The following is a 15,704-nucleotide window of genomic DNA, read 5'->3' as shown; positions in this document are numbered from 1 at the left end:
AGTCATGATGGACAGGCAAAGGACTTGCTATTATAGCTCATGCTTGGCTTAAGAGTTCCCCTGAGCACTCCCATTTCCACTCACCAAGGACACCACAGGGGTTCATGGAGTGCCAGGCAGGCCAGTGTTTCCCCAAAGGCTGACTGAAACACAGATGCTGGGCTCAGCCGGAGTGTGCCACTCAGTAAGCCCAAGGCATGGCCTCACCCCCTCTATGACATTGCTGCTTGAAGTTCAGGAACTCTACTTGGAGGGTGGAGGGGGTGAGCAGATGGTGACATGGTGACGAGAGCAGGCAAGCCAAAGTTCTCCTGAGGCCATGCTGGCTAGTTCAATGGCAGAGACTCACTGGAGTCTCTCTTCCACTTAGCAAACTTCCTGCCTAATTCATCTATATGACACAGAGTCTATGTCAAGACCTGTCAGGGGCTCGAGATTCACTATGCTTGAAAACTAACTAGTGTTCCCTCACTTTCAGTTTCTAAGGTTTCAAGTCCCACAGGGCATTGCAAGGGAACCAGCTGACCTGCACCCCATTAGTGGGTCATTTTATAAGAAATGTTCCACAATCAGGGAAGTCTTTTCTGATGATAGTGAGATCGTTTGAGCTTTGCCCTGAGAGGCAACTTTTTATTTCACTGAGAGTAACACAACAAAATTCAAATTATAACAAAAAACCTCTTTCATTTCAGGGGATAAATTATCTCCATACACGAAAGCTATTTTCCATATAAGCTGTATTTAAGAATTCCTCTGCTGTCCTGTCAAGATGGCACCCACTTACAAAGTTACACATGTTTAAAAAATATTAACATCTTGGAAGCTGGCACCATTACCTCAAATGGCTTATCCACCCCCTAGTACTGATATAAGAAGGCACCACACGTGTAGACTCTTCAAAAAAAGAAAAAACCAACAAACTTGTCACCTTGCAGTTCTAGAGGCTGGATATGTGACATCAAAGTGTTGATGAACCATGCTTCTGTCAGAGTGGGTAAGGGTTCCTTCCTTTCTTTATCTGATGACTAATAGTTCCAGAAGTTCTCTGGCATTTACAGGCATTGCTCCAGTCTGTTTCCATCTTCATATTGTATTCACCCAGGTGCCTGCACCTTCCCATGGCTGTGTGTTGATGGCACCAGCCAGGTTGATTCAGGGGTCACCTGCTACAGTATGAGTTCATTTTGTCAAACAAACAAACAATCAAACAAACAAAACAGCAACAAGATCTCCATGAAATGATTCTCTTTCCAAACAAGGATGCATTCTGAGGTGCTGGGGGTTCGAAGGTCAACTCATTTTCAAGGGAGATACAACATAATACCTGACAAAGAGCAATTATAGTTGCTAATCAATAGGTCTTCAAATGAGAAGATTGTGAGGAATTACCTTGCTTGCCATCACAAGGCCCTTGAAAGTAGAAGAGGAAAAAAAAGTAGAAGAGGAAAGCTGGGAGCAGGTCAGAGTGAGACAGTGCCAGGATACCACCCAACACTGCTGGTTTTGAAGAGGAGAAAGGGCCATAAGCTAAAGGACATGGGCAGCCCCCAGGAAACACAGACAACAGAGTCTTCTCTCTCTTCTGAAAGGGACGCACTTTTCCCAGCACCTTGGCTTTAGCCCCATGAAATCTCTGTGGGACTTCTAACCCACCCATACACAGGCACATGTGTGTTGTCTTAAGCCACTGTGTCTATTACTGTTCTCAAAGTTGTGGCAAAATACCAGGCAGCAGTGGCTTCAGCAGGCAAGGTTTGTTATTCCAGCTCATGGTTTCAAGTGACATCAGGCCCTAATGGTGGGAGAGCCTGGTGCTAAGATCAGGGTCTGTCCCCACAGCAGAGGCTTGCAGTACAACCTGTTCCCTCCCTGGCAGGACAGAGGCGAGGGCTCGCACTAATACTAGAATCTTATCAACACAAGGCTCCTCCTCAGTGACTCTCTCCTGATGGCTAGGCTACAGATAGGAAGGCCCCACAGCCTCCCAAAACAGTGCCACCAGCTGGTGACCAAATATTCAAACACCCGAGCCTGTCACCTTGAAACCATAATCACTACTTGATGGTTATTTGTCCCAGCAGCCCTGGTAATACTAACAGAACCACAGGACTCAGTCTAGTTCAGGGAACACCATTTCATTGACACATTGCCCTTTTATTTCCCTCAATACATAGATTAGTGTATTTCACACAGGGATCCTTTGCTGGCCCTAAGTCCCTGAGTCCATGATTCTGTTTGTAACTGTTTCTGAATTTCAGTAAAAGAAAAAATAACTCAGGAGGCCAATTTCTCTTCATTGTCTTTGTCCTATCTCCAAGTGACTGAGCAAGACACCCACACTGTATTAGGTGTGTGCTTTGTGTTCATTTCTATTTCTCTCTCTCACTCTCTCTGTCTGTCTCTCTGTGTCTCTTTTTCTTTCTCTGTGTTTCTATCTCTCTGTGTCTCTATTTCTCTCTCTCTCTCTCTCTCTCTCTCTCTCTCTCTCTCTCTCTCTCTCTGTGTGTGTGTGTGTGTGTGTGTGTGTGTGTGTGTGTGTGTGCAAACACCAGAAGGGGTTAGTTCCCTGGAGCTATAGTCATAGGTTGTTGTGAGTCACTTGAAGTAGATGCTGGGAGAATGAGTACTTTCTTGCTTACTGCCTGTTTATCTAGCTTGATGGTGCCATGTTTACACAGCAGGAGCCCTGGAAATTAGTCAATATTTCTGATGAAGCAACACTGAGCTCCATCTCAGCACACACAGTGGCTGGGAATTTCCAAGCTGCCTGTACAGGCCCACAATGAACGTAGTGCCAACTTGGGTGCAAACCAAGACACAAACATGGCAGTAAAGTCTCAGGATATTGTTAGTTTCCTGGTGTATGGAAAAGTTATATTTTCAAGGGATTAGGGGCAGAATTCAGCTTTAGCAGTGCCAGGAAGCAAAAGTAGTATTTCCATCACCCTGCAGCCTACTGAGTGTGGAGAAGCGTCAGGTCAAGAGGCCATTGTGACAGGGGCACAGAGTGACACGTGCAAAGACAGGAGCCAGGTTTGCTCATTACATGGTTTCTTCACTCAGTTGGTAAAAGATGTACTGTCTGCAAAGTTCACTAGAGCTGCTGCAATAAAGAGACAAGAAACAAGGCACAGCTGTGTGCTGCCCAACCACTGAGTACTAGAAAGAGTTCCACCCCAAGGGTGGGATCTCTCTTGCCTTTGAGTTCTCAGTAGCGTGGGAACATGGAGGTTTCCACACTCTCAACAGTCACCAGTTAACACAAGAAAGGCAGCCATGCTCTCCTTTTCTGCATTTCTGGACGTTTCAGGTCTCCTGGCATCTTTCCAGTTGTCATTTTGTAATGCTCCTGAAGGACAGCAAAGGGATCCAGGTGTGGTCTCATTTCTCTCTGAGCTGTGAGGTAATACTTTCCTTCACAGTGAGAATTCCCCTCTCTCTCTCTCTCTCTCTCTCTCTCTCTCTCTCACACACACACACACACACACACACACACACACACACTTCACTCTAAGAGCTGAGCAAAAGTAGGTTACCAGTTCCTTCACAAAACAGACTGGCCAATCATAGGCTCGCACATGTTTTCTGTGGACTGAGTGTACTGCACCTGTTTCTGAGGAAGCCTCATATTATCCTGAAATTTTAGAGAGCCTCTCCTCTCCCATCTCAAACCACAGGTGGAAACCCAACCTTATCTAACCATATCCCCATGGGAACAACACTCCTGTCTGAAGTGAATGTGACCTACCTAGTTAGAATTTGAGGCAAGAAGCTTTGGGGAAAATTTCTCCTCTGACTCCCAGAAGATCAGCTTTCAAAACAGTGTACAGGGTGCCATCAGTCAAACCATATCCTGGAATGAGGCTGCTGTAAAGAATGGCTAGAATGTAGCTTATTTTCAGGAGGAATAAGGTATTTACCATAAACAGTAGGTCAGAGGTAATTTCTTGACCAGTTATGATATTGGAAGATGTGGCATCACTTGAAGCCTCCTGCTTCAGAACATGCAGAAATAGGCAATCACGTAGCTTGAGGTTACATGAAGGAGAGGCAGGACTGGGTTCTGCCTCGAATGGGCTACACTAAACAGCTAAGGTTGAAACACTCAGGAATTTTTAACACAAATCCAATTAGGAAACAAATTACTATTGTCTTTCATCAGGGGTGGAAGACACTTTGATGGGGGTTAATCCCTGTTATACAATGCACATGTTCCTGTCAACTTAAGATCGGCAATAGCAGGCATTCCTTTGTCTACCCAGTGCATATATATGTGTGTTTTAATGCACTCATCTCTCAAAAAGGTGCTTATCATGAGGCAAGAAATACCACTCACAAGACACATAGATATGGCTGTCAATGCTGGGAAGTCATCATTTAAGATATGCTCAGTTCTCTGGTCAGACTACAGTGAGTCCTCACTTCTTAGGTATTCAGGTAATTTGCATGACAGACAGGTGAGGAGATAGTTTTGAACTCTTTAACTTTTACAGTCTGATGAGATCATGAAAATCCTAAGATCATCCAAAATTCTGATTGAAGATAATGGATGAGGAGAGCTTAGCACTGAGCCATCCAGAGCAGGAGGCAGGAGAAGATGCCCTCGCTCCTATCCTGTTCTTATTTAGAATGCTGACATTTCAGTTCATTATGGAATTTCTTGGCCGGGTTTTCCTCTAATAAAATGCTATAATGATATATTATTTGTCATGATGACTGAATCTTTACTGTCCTTCCCATATCTGCAGCCACAGGAAGTGAGGCAGCCTTGTCTTATCACTGGACTGGACAAACACATTTAGCTCTATTCTTCCTAGAAACGCACTCCATTAAAAAAAAAAAAAACCTACTAAATACAGTTACATGTGTTTGGTAAATACAAGCAGAAGAGGAAAAGCTAGGTTTGGCATCATCAGACGGCAAGTATGTTTTCTGAGAGAGTGAGCCAGACACAACACAAAGCGCAGCTTAGGGAGGGTGTGGAAGCAGGAGGGTAAGAGGCGGTTACTGGTGACTGGTGAACGTGAGGGAGGATGTGGTTTGCGCATGCCCCGGGGGGGCTCAGGGCTGAAATCCTGCCATGTAATGAAGCCTTCAGGGGTTGGAATCAGTTCCAGGACCATCGGACAATATCAGAGTTCTCCCCAGTTAGTTACGTTAAAAGTGGTTTGCTCTGGAACTCTACCCCAGCCACCAAGCCCCTCGCTGGCCCTGTGTCCTGCTGTATGCTCTCCTCTTTTCATGGGAGCTCCTACTCACACACAGCACAGGATGGTGGCCTTCAGAGGTGGGTAGATGTTGGCGCCCTGTTCGTGAATCTCTGTGCTTTGTAAATTACCCATTTCCAGGTATTTTATTACAGCATTTGAAAATAGACTAATGCAATGGTGCTGAATACAGACAGTCTCCTTCTCATTTTAGGCTGAGGGCTCTGAGAACTAGCCCCAGGCTTTCCAAGCAGGAGATGGGAAGTGTTTTATAAGAAAATATCAAAAAAAGATGATACTGGTCCAGAGGATCTTGAGAAGAGCACATATGTCCAGCTCCAGAGAGTTTTTAATTAGATATTTTCTTTATTTACATTTCAAATGTTATCTCCATTCTGTTTTCCCCTCCAAAGACATCCTACCCCATGCTCCCTTCCCCCTGCTCACCAACTCACCCACTCCTGCTTCCCTGTCCTGGTATTTCCCTATACTGAGACAATGAGCTTTTTCAGGGTCAAGGGCCTCTTCTCCCTTTGATGTCCAACAAGGCCATCCTCTGCTACATATGCAGCTGGAGCCATGGGTCCCTCCATGTGTACTCTTTGGTTGGTGGTTTAGTCCCTGGGAGCTCTGGGGTACTGGTTGGTTCATATTGTTGTTCCTCCTGTGGGGCTGACAGCTCCTTTGACTCCTTGGGTCCTCTCTCTGTCCCCTCCATTGGGGACCCTGTGTCCAGTCCATTGGTTGGATGGGAGCACCCAACTCTGTATTTGTCAGGCAGGCATTGGGAGGGCCTCTTAGGAGACAGCTATATCAGGGTCCTGTCAGCAAGTGCTTGTTGGCATCCACAATAGTGTCTGGGTTTGGTAATTGTGTATGGGATGGATCCCCAGGTGGGGCAGTCTCTGCATGGCCTTTCCTTCAGTCTCTGCTCCACACTTTGTATTCACTATGTATCTCCTCCCATAGCTCTTTTGTTTCCCTTTCTAAGAAGGAGCAAAGTATCCACATTTTGGTCTTCCTTCTACTTGATCTTCAATTGGTCTGTGAATTGTATCTTGGACATTCCAAGCTTCTGGGCTAATATCCACTTATTGGTGAGTACATACCAAGTATGTTCTTCTATGGTTGGGTCACCACACTCGGGCTACTTTCTAGTTCCATCTGTTTGCCGAAGAATTTCACAAATCATTGTTTTTAATACCTGAGTAGTACTTCACTGTGTAAATGTACCGTGGTTTCTGTATCTATTCCTCTGTTGAGGGACATTTGGGTTCTTTCCAACTTCTGGCTTTTATAAATAAGGCAGCTGTGAGCATAGTGGAGCATGTGTCCTGATTACATGTTGGAGCATCTTCTGGGTATATGCCCAGGAGTGGTATAGCTGGGTCCTCCAGTAGTACTATGTCCAATTTTCTGAGTAACCACCAAACTGATTTTCAAAGTGTCTTTACCAGCTTGCAATACCACCAGCAGTGGAGGAGTGTTCCTCTTTCTCCATATCCTCACCAGCACCTGCTGTCTTCTGAGTTTCTGATCTTGGCCATTTTGACTGGTGTGAGGTAGAATCTCAGTGTTGTTTTGATTTGCATTTCCCTGATGACTACGGATGTTGAACATTTCTTTAAGTTTCTAATCAGTCTGCATGTACAGAGTGGGGCCCATTGTGCTGACAATTTAGAGCATGTTCAGAAGGGAGGATCTCATAACAATGATAGACACAATGAATCAGTTTTGTTTATTTGTTTGTTTTTGTTTGTTTTAATGCACCTTGTAGAAAAAGAAGCTTCTCACACTGAAGACTAGAACAGCAGTAACTCAGAAATGTGAGAAGCCCCTGTATCCAGGAAGTAAGAAGGGGTATGCTGGTAGCCTCAGTTTAAAATGGGCAGTATTCCCCGCCCCTTCGGTGGTGTTGTTGTCAGATGCTATGGAACTTTAAGAGCTGGGACAAGGACTGAATAAATAGCTTAGTGGGCAAGACAATGATTGCTCTTTCGGAGGACCGGGGTTCAATTCCCAGCAACCACACAATGGCTCATAACCAAATGTAACTCTACTTTCAAGGGATCTGGCTTCCTTAGCTACAGGCAGGCATGTGATGCACACACACACACACACACACATGTACATAAGTAATCCATACCCATAAAATAATATAACTTTTAAAAGAGGTAGAGTGAGTAGAAGGAAATGCATGCTATGTTGGTGTAAGGTTTGTGTTGGCCTGAAAGGTATTCAAGCGCTTAGATCACTTACATCACTACCTTAAAATGGGTTGGGAGTTTAGTTTGTCTGCTCTTGGTTCAAGAATGGGGCCACTTGATCCCAGACTTAACTCCGCAGAGCTAAAGCCAAAATAAACCTCTTTACAAGCATCCTGGCCAGGGCCTTTATGACAGTGACACATAGCTGACTAATGAAGATGTTTAGGGACAGGAAACAGAGAGGGAAGAAGTCACTTTATAAGTAAAGGAGTTGTTTAGAACTAAGCAACGCTGATTTCTTTTGTGCTTGCTTTTCTTTTTTCCTAAATATTTTATTCTTATTCACTTTACATCCCCATTACACACACCATCTTCTCTTCCCAATCCCACCCTTACAAATATCTCTCCCACTTCCCCCCTTTTCCTCAGAGAAGAGGATCCCCCACACACACTAAGGCATCTAGTCTCAGCTGGTTTATCACATCCTTCTCCCACTGAGGACAAACCAGGCAGTCTAGGGGGGAAGGAGATCCAATGACAAGGAACACACCCAGATTCACTAGTTAGGGGATTCATATAAGATCAAGCTGCACATTTGCTACGAATGTGTAGGGGGTCTATGTCCAGCTCCTGCATGTTCTCTGGTTGGTGGCCCAGACTGTGTGAGCCACCATGGTTCCTGCATAGTTGACTCTGTGGGTTTTCTTGTGGTGTCTTTGACCCCTCTGACTTACTTACTTCTATTCCTCCACTCTTACACAAGACTACCCTGGTTCCACCTGATGTCTGGCTGTGGGTCTCTGCATCTGCCTCCATCTGCTGCTAGATGAATCCTCTCAGGAGACAGTTATGCTAGGTTCCTGTCTGAAACCATGATGCTGTTTTCTTAATTTGCTAGGTTTATTCTACACCCTGCCCCTGAAAGCACTTTCAATCATTTCAAAATTTTAGAACTCTGGGACAAAAAGATGACCTAAACCTCTTCAGAGATAAGCACAACTGTGGATCATCAGCATCGAGAAGTGTGTCACCAGAGATCAGAGATAATGACATAAGTGATTTTTTTCCTCTAGAATTCTGAACCCAAGTAAGTGTTAGAGTGGAATACAGACATATCAGGATATGCAAGATTTTAAGAGCTTTTCATCAAGAAAGGATGACTTAGTTACTGTTCCTTTGCTGTGAACAGACAGCATGACCAAGGCAACTCTGATAAAAGAAAGCTGTTTTGGGCCTGCCTGGCTTTCAGTTTATAGGGGATAGACCATTATCATCTTGGTAGGAAGGATGGCAGCAGACAGGCATTGGACAATAGCTGAGAGTTGTACATTCTGATCTGCAGACAGCAGGCAGGTGGAAGGGGACTTGAAGGGACACATTGCTGGGAAAACAAAATGTTTTGCAAGGAAGAAAGGAGAAATGTATTTGTGAGAAATAAAAAGTGATCAGAGGACTTTATGATTTGTCTGTGAATAGCATTTACAATCATAATCATGTAACAAACCAGAGTTGTGTTTGTATTCCTAAGTATACAATAACAGAATTAAATAACAGCTATCTTGCTTTGGGGAGGATGAGATGTTGGGGAATGGATCTGAATGAAGTAGGGGTGGCATGGCCAGAAGGGCTGATGGAACCAGAACTTTTTCTTTTTTTTTTCCTTTTTTTATTCAATATAATTTATTTACATTTCAAATGATTTCCCCTTTTCTAGCCCCCCCACTCCCCGAAAGTCCCGTAAGCCCCCTTCTCTTCCCCTGTCCTCCCACCCACCCCTTCCCACTCCCCCGTTCTGGTTTTGCTGAATACTGTTTCACTGAGTCTTTCCAGAACCAGGGGCCACTCCTCCTTTCTTCTTGTACCTCATTTGATGTGTGGATTATGTTTTGGGTATTCCAGTTTTCTAGGTTAATATCCAGTTAATAGTGAGTGCATACCATGATTCACCTTTTGAGTCTGGGTTACCTCACTTAGTATGATATTCTCTAGCTCCATCCATTTGCCTAAGAATTTCATGAATTAAGGATACATGTTCTACTATGTTCATAGCAGCCCTATTTATAATTGCCAGATGCTGGAAAGAACCCAGGTATCCCTCAACAGAAGAGTGGATGCAAAAAATGTGGTATATATACACAATGGAGTACTATTCAGCCATCAGAACTTTTTCTTCTCCTTGAAGAGAAGTCAATTCTTGGTGCCACACACAGAAGACCAAAGAAAGGCTAATGAGTTCAGGATGCCTGCAGTTGTGAGCAGTGAGCAGAGACTAAATACTCCATGGCCTTTGGGGCTTGTGAGTCATCTATGAGCAGTGGGAAATGATAGAGAATTACTTCTGTGTTTTCTAAGAAGCCCCTTAGAACAATCTGACTTTAATATATGTGCATATATATAATTTGATAGGAAAAATAAAGGAATTAGAAAATGGATTCTGGGAGCAGAACTCACAATGCAATGAGCACTTACAGTGGGGAAGGATATTCAGAAGAGAACAGTGGTATACATGCAGTGACTGAAGGACATGCAGACAGACACACCTCTCCTCCCAGTGGTGTACAGATTTCATCACTTCTGGAAGACCCTCTGCAGTCATACTGTACAGCATTGCTTTAAGAATGAGAAGCACATTAAGAGTATGTTTCTAGAGTAGGCAATAAGGGCCGTGATTAGAATGAATGAGATCCAGAGGCCATTCTTATCTCTCTCACATAGATGAGAACTAATTGCACATTTGATTAAAGAGAGGAGAGAGGACGGAGCAGGCAGGAACAGCCAAGAGGCAGGGAACAGGAGCAGCAGAAACAGCTAGGATAGAGTCAGTCCCAGCTTCATATGCACCCAGGAACCGGGCAGCACCACAGCACTCTGTGCCAGGGGAGATTCCATCACCCAGAGGTGCTAAGACAGGCTTGCAGGCCCACAGGAGGGACAAGCACCTGCCAGAGTCAGCAGGACCAACTAACACCAGAGATAACCAAATGGTGAAAGGCAAATGTCAGAACGTTACCAACAGAAATTAGGGCAACATAGCACTATCCAAACCCAATTCTCCCACAACAGCAAATCCTGGATACGCCAACATACTGAAAAAGTAGGATTTGGATTTAAAATCACAGCTCACGATGTTGATAGAGGGCTTCAAGAAGGACATAAATAACTCATTTAAAGAAATACAGGAGAACACAAGTAAACAGGGAGAAGCCCTTAGAGAACTACAGGAAAACACAAAAAAACAGGTGAAGGAATTGAACAAAACTATCCAGGATCTTAAAAAAACGGAGATAGAATAAAGAAATCACAAAGGGAAATAACTCTGGATATAGAAAACCTAGGAAAGAAGTCAGGAGTCATGGATACAAATATCGACAACAGAATACAAGAGATAGAAGAGAGAATCTCTTGTGCAGAAGATACCATAGAAAGCATTGACACAAGAGTCAAAGAAAGAAAAGGGGAAATCATTTGAAATGTAAATAAAAAATATATCAATAAAAAAAGAAAGAAAATGAAACATGCAAAAAGCACCTAACACAGAACATCCAGGAAATCCATGACAGAATGAGAAGACCAAACCTAAGGATTATAGGTATAAAAGAGAGTGAAGATTTCCAACTTAAAGGGCCAGTAAATGTCTTCAACAAAATTACAGAAGAAAACTTCCCTAACCTAAAGAAATAGATGCCCATGAGCATACAAGAAGCCTACAGAACTTTAAATAGTTTAGACCAGAAAAGAAATTCCTCGAGCACATAATAATTAAAACATCAAATGTACTAAACAAGGAAAGAACATTAAAAGCAGTATGGGGAAAAGGTCAAGTAACATAGGCAGACCTATCAGAATTACACCAGACTTCCTGACAGAGACTATGAAAGCCCTAAGATCATAGGCAGATGTCATAAAGACCCTAAGGGAACACAAATGCCAACCCAGACTGCTATATCCAGCAATACTCTCAATTACCATAGATGGAGAAACCAAGGTATTCCATGACAAAAACAAGTTTACATAATATCTTTTAACCACCAACAAAAGGAGGGAAACTATACACTAGAAAAAGCAAGAAATTAATCATCTTTTAACAAACCAAAAAGAAGAGAGCCACACAAACATAACTCCATCTCTAATAAAAAAAGTAAGAGGAAGCAACAGTCACTTCTCCCTAATATCTCTTAATATCAATGGACTCAACTCTCCAATAAAATGACATAGACTAACAGACTGGATAAGTAAGCAGGACCCAACATGCTGCATACAGGAAACTTACCTCAGGTACAAAGACAGATACTACTTCAGAGCAAAAGGCTGGAAAACAATTTTCCAAGCAAATGATCCCAAGAAACGAGCTGGTGTAGCCATTCTAATATCAAATAAAATTGACTTTCAACATAAAGTAATAAAAAAAGATAATGAAGGACACTTCATACTCATCAAAGGAAAAATCTACAAAGATGAACTCACAATTCTGAACATACGCTTCAAATTCAAGGGCACCCACATTCATAAAAGAAACTTTACTAAAGCTCAAAGCACATATTGCACCACACATAATAATAGTGGGAGACTTTAACACCCCTTTCTCATCAATGGGCAGGTTAGGGAAACACAAACTAAAGAGAGGAACAGGGAAACTAGGAAAAGTTATGACCCAAAAGGATTTAACAGGTATTTATAGAACATTTTTATCCTAAAACAAAAGAATATGCCTTCTTTTCAGCACCTCATGATACCTTCTCCAAAATTGACCATATACTCGGTCACAAAAATTCTTGCCAACTGAATCCAAGAATACATCAAAGCAATCATTCACCATGATCAAGTAGGCTTCATTCCAAGGATGCAGGGAAGGTTCAATATACGGAAATTCATCAATGTTATCCACTACATAAACAAATTCAAAGAAAAAAATCACATGGTCATTTCATTAGATGCTGAAAAAACATTTGAAAAATTCAGCATCATTTCATGTTAAAGATCTTGGAAAGAACAGGAATTCAAGACCCATACCTAAACAAAATAAAAGCAATATACAGCAAACCAATAGCCAACATCAAACTAAATGGAGAGAAACTTGAAGAAAACCCACTTAAATTAGGGACTAGACAAGGCTGCCCTCTCTCTCCATATTTATTCCTTTGTAGTACTTGAAGTTCTAGCTAGAACAATTAGATAACAAAAGAAGGTCAAAGGGATACAAATTGGAAAGGAAGAAGTCAAATTATCACTATTTTCAGATGATATGATAGTATACTTAAGCGACCCAAAAACCCCACCAGAGAACTCCTACAGCTGATAACTTCAGCAACGTGGCTGGATATAAAATTAACTTTAGCAAATCAGTAGCCTTCCTATACTCAAAGGATAAAGAGGCTGAGAAAGAAGTTAGGGAAATGACACCCTTGACAATAGCCACAAGCAATATAAAGTATCTTAGTGTGACTCTAACCAAACATGTGAAAGATCTGTATGACAGGAACTTCAAGTCTTTGAAGAAAGAAATTGAAGACCTCAGAAGATGGAAAAATTTTCCATGCTCTTGGATTGGCAGGATTAATATAGTAAAAGTGGCCATTTTACCAAAAGCAATATACAGATTCAATGCAATCCCCACCAAAATCCCACCTCAGTTCTTCATAGAGTTAGAAAGAGCAATTCTCAAATTCATCTGGAATAACAAAAAACCCAGGATAGCTAAAACTATCCTCAACAGTAAAAGAACTTTTGACAGAATCAGTATCTCCAACCTCAAGCAAAGCTACAGAGTAATAGTGTTAAAAACTGTATGGTGTTATTACAGTGACAGGCAAGTAGATGAATGAAATAGAATTGAAGACCCAGAAATGAACCTTCACACCCATGGTCACTTGATATTTGACAAAAGAGCTACATCCCTCCAGTGGGAAAAAGACAGTCTTTTCAACAAATGGTACTGATTCAACTGGAGGTCAGCATGCAGAAGTATGCAAATCTATCCATTCTTATCTCCTGTACTAAGCTCAACTGTAAGTGGATCAAGGACATCCACATAAAACCAGACACACTAAAACTAATAGAAAAGAAACTGGGGAAGACCCTTGGGCACATGGGCACAGAGGAAAATTTCCTGAAGAGAACACCAATAGCTTATGCTCAAAGATTGAGAATTGACAAATGGGACCTCATAAAATTACTAAGTGTCCTGCAAGGCAAAGGACACTGTCAAAAGGACAAAATGGCAACCAACAAATTGGAAAAAGATCTTTACCAACCCTATATCCTACAGAGGGCTTATATACAAGATAAATAAAGAACTCAAGAAGGTATACTCTAGAGAGCCAAGTAACCCTATTAAAAAATGGGGTATGACAGGAACTTCAAGTCTTTGAAGAAAGAAATTGAAGACCTCAGAAGATGGAAAAAATTTCCATGCTCTTGGATTGGCAGGATTAATATAGTAAAAGTGGCCATTTTACCAAAAGCAATATACAGAGATAAACAAAAAATTTTCTCCTGAGGAATATCGAATGGCTGAGAAGCACCTAAAGAAATGTTCAACATCCTTAGTCATCAGGGAAATGAAAATCAAAACAACCCAGAGATTTCACCTCACACCAGTCAGAATGACCAAGATCAAAAACTCAGGAGACAGCAGATGATAGCGAGGATGTAGAGAAAGAGGAACACTCCTCCACTGCTGGTGGGTTTGCAAGCTGGTATAACCACTCTGGAAATCAGACTGGTAGTTCCTCAGAAAACTTGGCGTGATACTACCGGAGGACCCAGCTATACCGCTCCTGGGCACATACCCAGAAGATTCCCCACCATGTAATAAGGATACCTGCTCCACTGTGTTTATAGTGGCCCTATTTAAAATAGCCAGAAGCTAAAAAGAACCCACAAGTCCCTCAGTGGAGGAATGGATACAGAAAATGTGGTATATATACATAATGGAGTACTGTTCAGCCATTAAAAACAATAAATTCATGAAATTCTTAGACAAATGGAAGGAACTGGAGAATATCATACTGAGTGAGGTAACCCAATCACAAAAGAACACACATAGTATACACTCACTGATAAGTGGATATTAGCCTAGAAGCTTGGAATAGCCAAGACACAATTCACATATCAAATGATGCCCAAGTAGAAGGAAGGAGAGGCCCCTGGTTCTGTAAAGGCTCAGTGCAGCAGTGTAAGGGAATACCAGGACAGGGAATCGAGAAGGGGTAGATTGGGAAATAGGGGCAGGGAAGAGGGTTTATGGGACTTTTGGGGAAGGGGGATCCAGGAAAGGGGAAATCATTTGAAATATAAATAAAGAATATATCGAATAAAAAATATGAAAAAAGAGAAAGGAAAAAAGAAGAGTGAGGGCTTGAGAAAACTGTGATGTCTTGAGTCTTAGAGAAAAAGACTGTGGCATTCCTCATCTTCCCAACAGCCGCATTCAAGTCAGACTGGGAGAACACAACATCATTGTAGTTGAGGGCTATGAGCAGTTTGTCAATGCTGCCAAGATCATCAGGCACCCCAATGTTAATTTGAGGACCCTAAACAATGACATCATGCTGATCAAGCTCTCTTCCCTTGTGACCCTCAATGTCAGAGTGTCCGCTGTGGCTCTGTCCACCTCCTGTGCACCTGCTGACACACAGTGTCACATCTCTGGCTGGGGCAACACTCTCAGCTGTGGTGTCAATAACCCAGACTTGCTCCAGTTCCTGGATGACCCACTGCTGCCTCAGGCTGACTGTGAAGCCTCCTATCCTAGAAAGATCACTGATAACATGGTCTGTGCTGGCTTCCTAGAGGGAGGCAAGGACTCCTGCCAGGGTGATTCTGGTGGCCCTGTGGTCTGCAATGGGGAGCTCCAGGGCATTGTCCCCTGGGGCTAAGGTTGTGCCCTGCCAGATAATACTAGTGTGTACACCAAGATCTGCAACTATGTGGACTAGTTTCAGGCACAATTGCTGCCATCTAGAGATCCTCAATTCCTCTGCAGTAACTATACCAATAAAGTGAAATTGTCTTTATCAAAAATCCAAACAAAGCAAAGCAAAAAACAAAAAACTGCATGGTATTGATACAGGGGCAGGCAGGCAAACCAATGGAATAGAATTGAAGACCCAGAAATGAACCCTCACACCTATGGTCACTTGATCTTTGGCAAAGGAGCTAAAATCATCCAGTGGAAAAAAGATAGCATTTTCAACAAATGGTGCTTGGTCAACTGGAAGTAAATGCATCATGTAGAAGGATGCAAATTGATCCATTCTTATCTCCCTGTACAAAGCTCAAGTCCAACTGG

At 42.5% G+C, this 15,704-nt stretch overlaps 1 protein-coding gene and 1 pseudogene across 2 annotated transcripts in view; both read left to right on the top strand.

Moving 5' to 3' along the window:
• Positions 1-15,704, top strand: part of LOC127687712 (myoferlin-like) — a 315,382-nt gene that overhangs the window by 133,807 nt on the left and 165,871 nt on the right. The window lies entirely within an intron of this gene.
• Positions 6,032-15,351, top strand: LOC127687717 (anionic trypsin-2-like; annotated as a pseudogene).

Source organism: Apodemus sylvaticus, chromosome 6 (genome assembly GCF_947179515.1).
Source record: "Apodemus sylvaticus chromosome 6, mApoSyl1.1, whole genome shotgun sequence".
NCBI classification, from domain to species: Eukaryota; Metazoa; Chordata; class Mammalia; order Rodentia; family Muridae; genus Apodemus; species Apodemus sylvaticus.
This window is presented reverse-complemented; position numbering and strand designations above follow the sequence as displayed.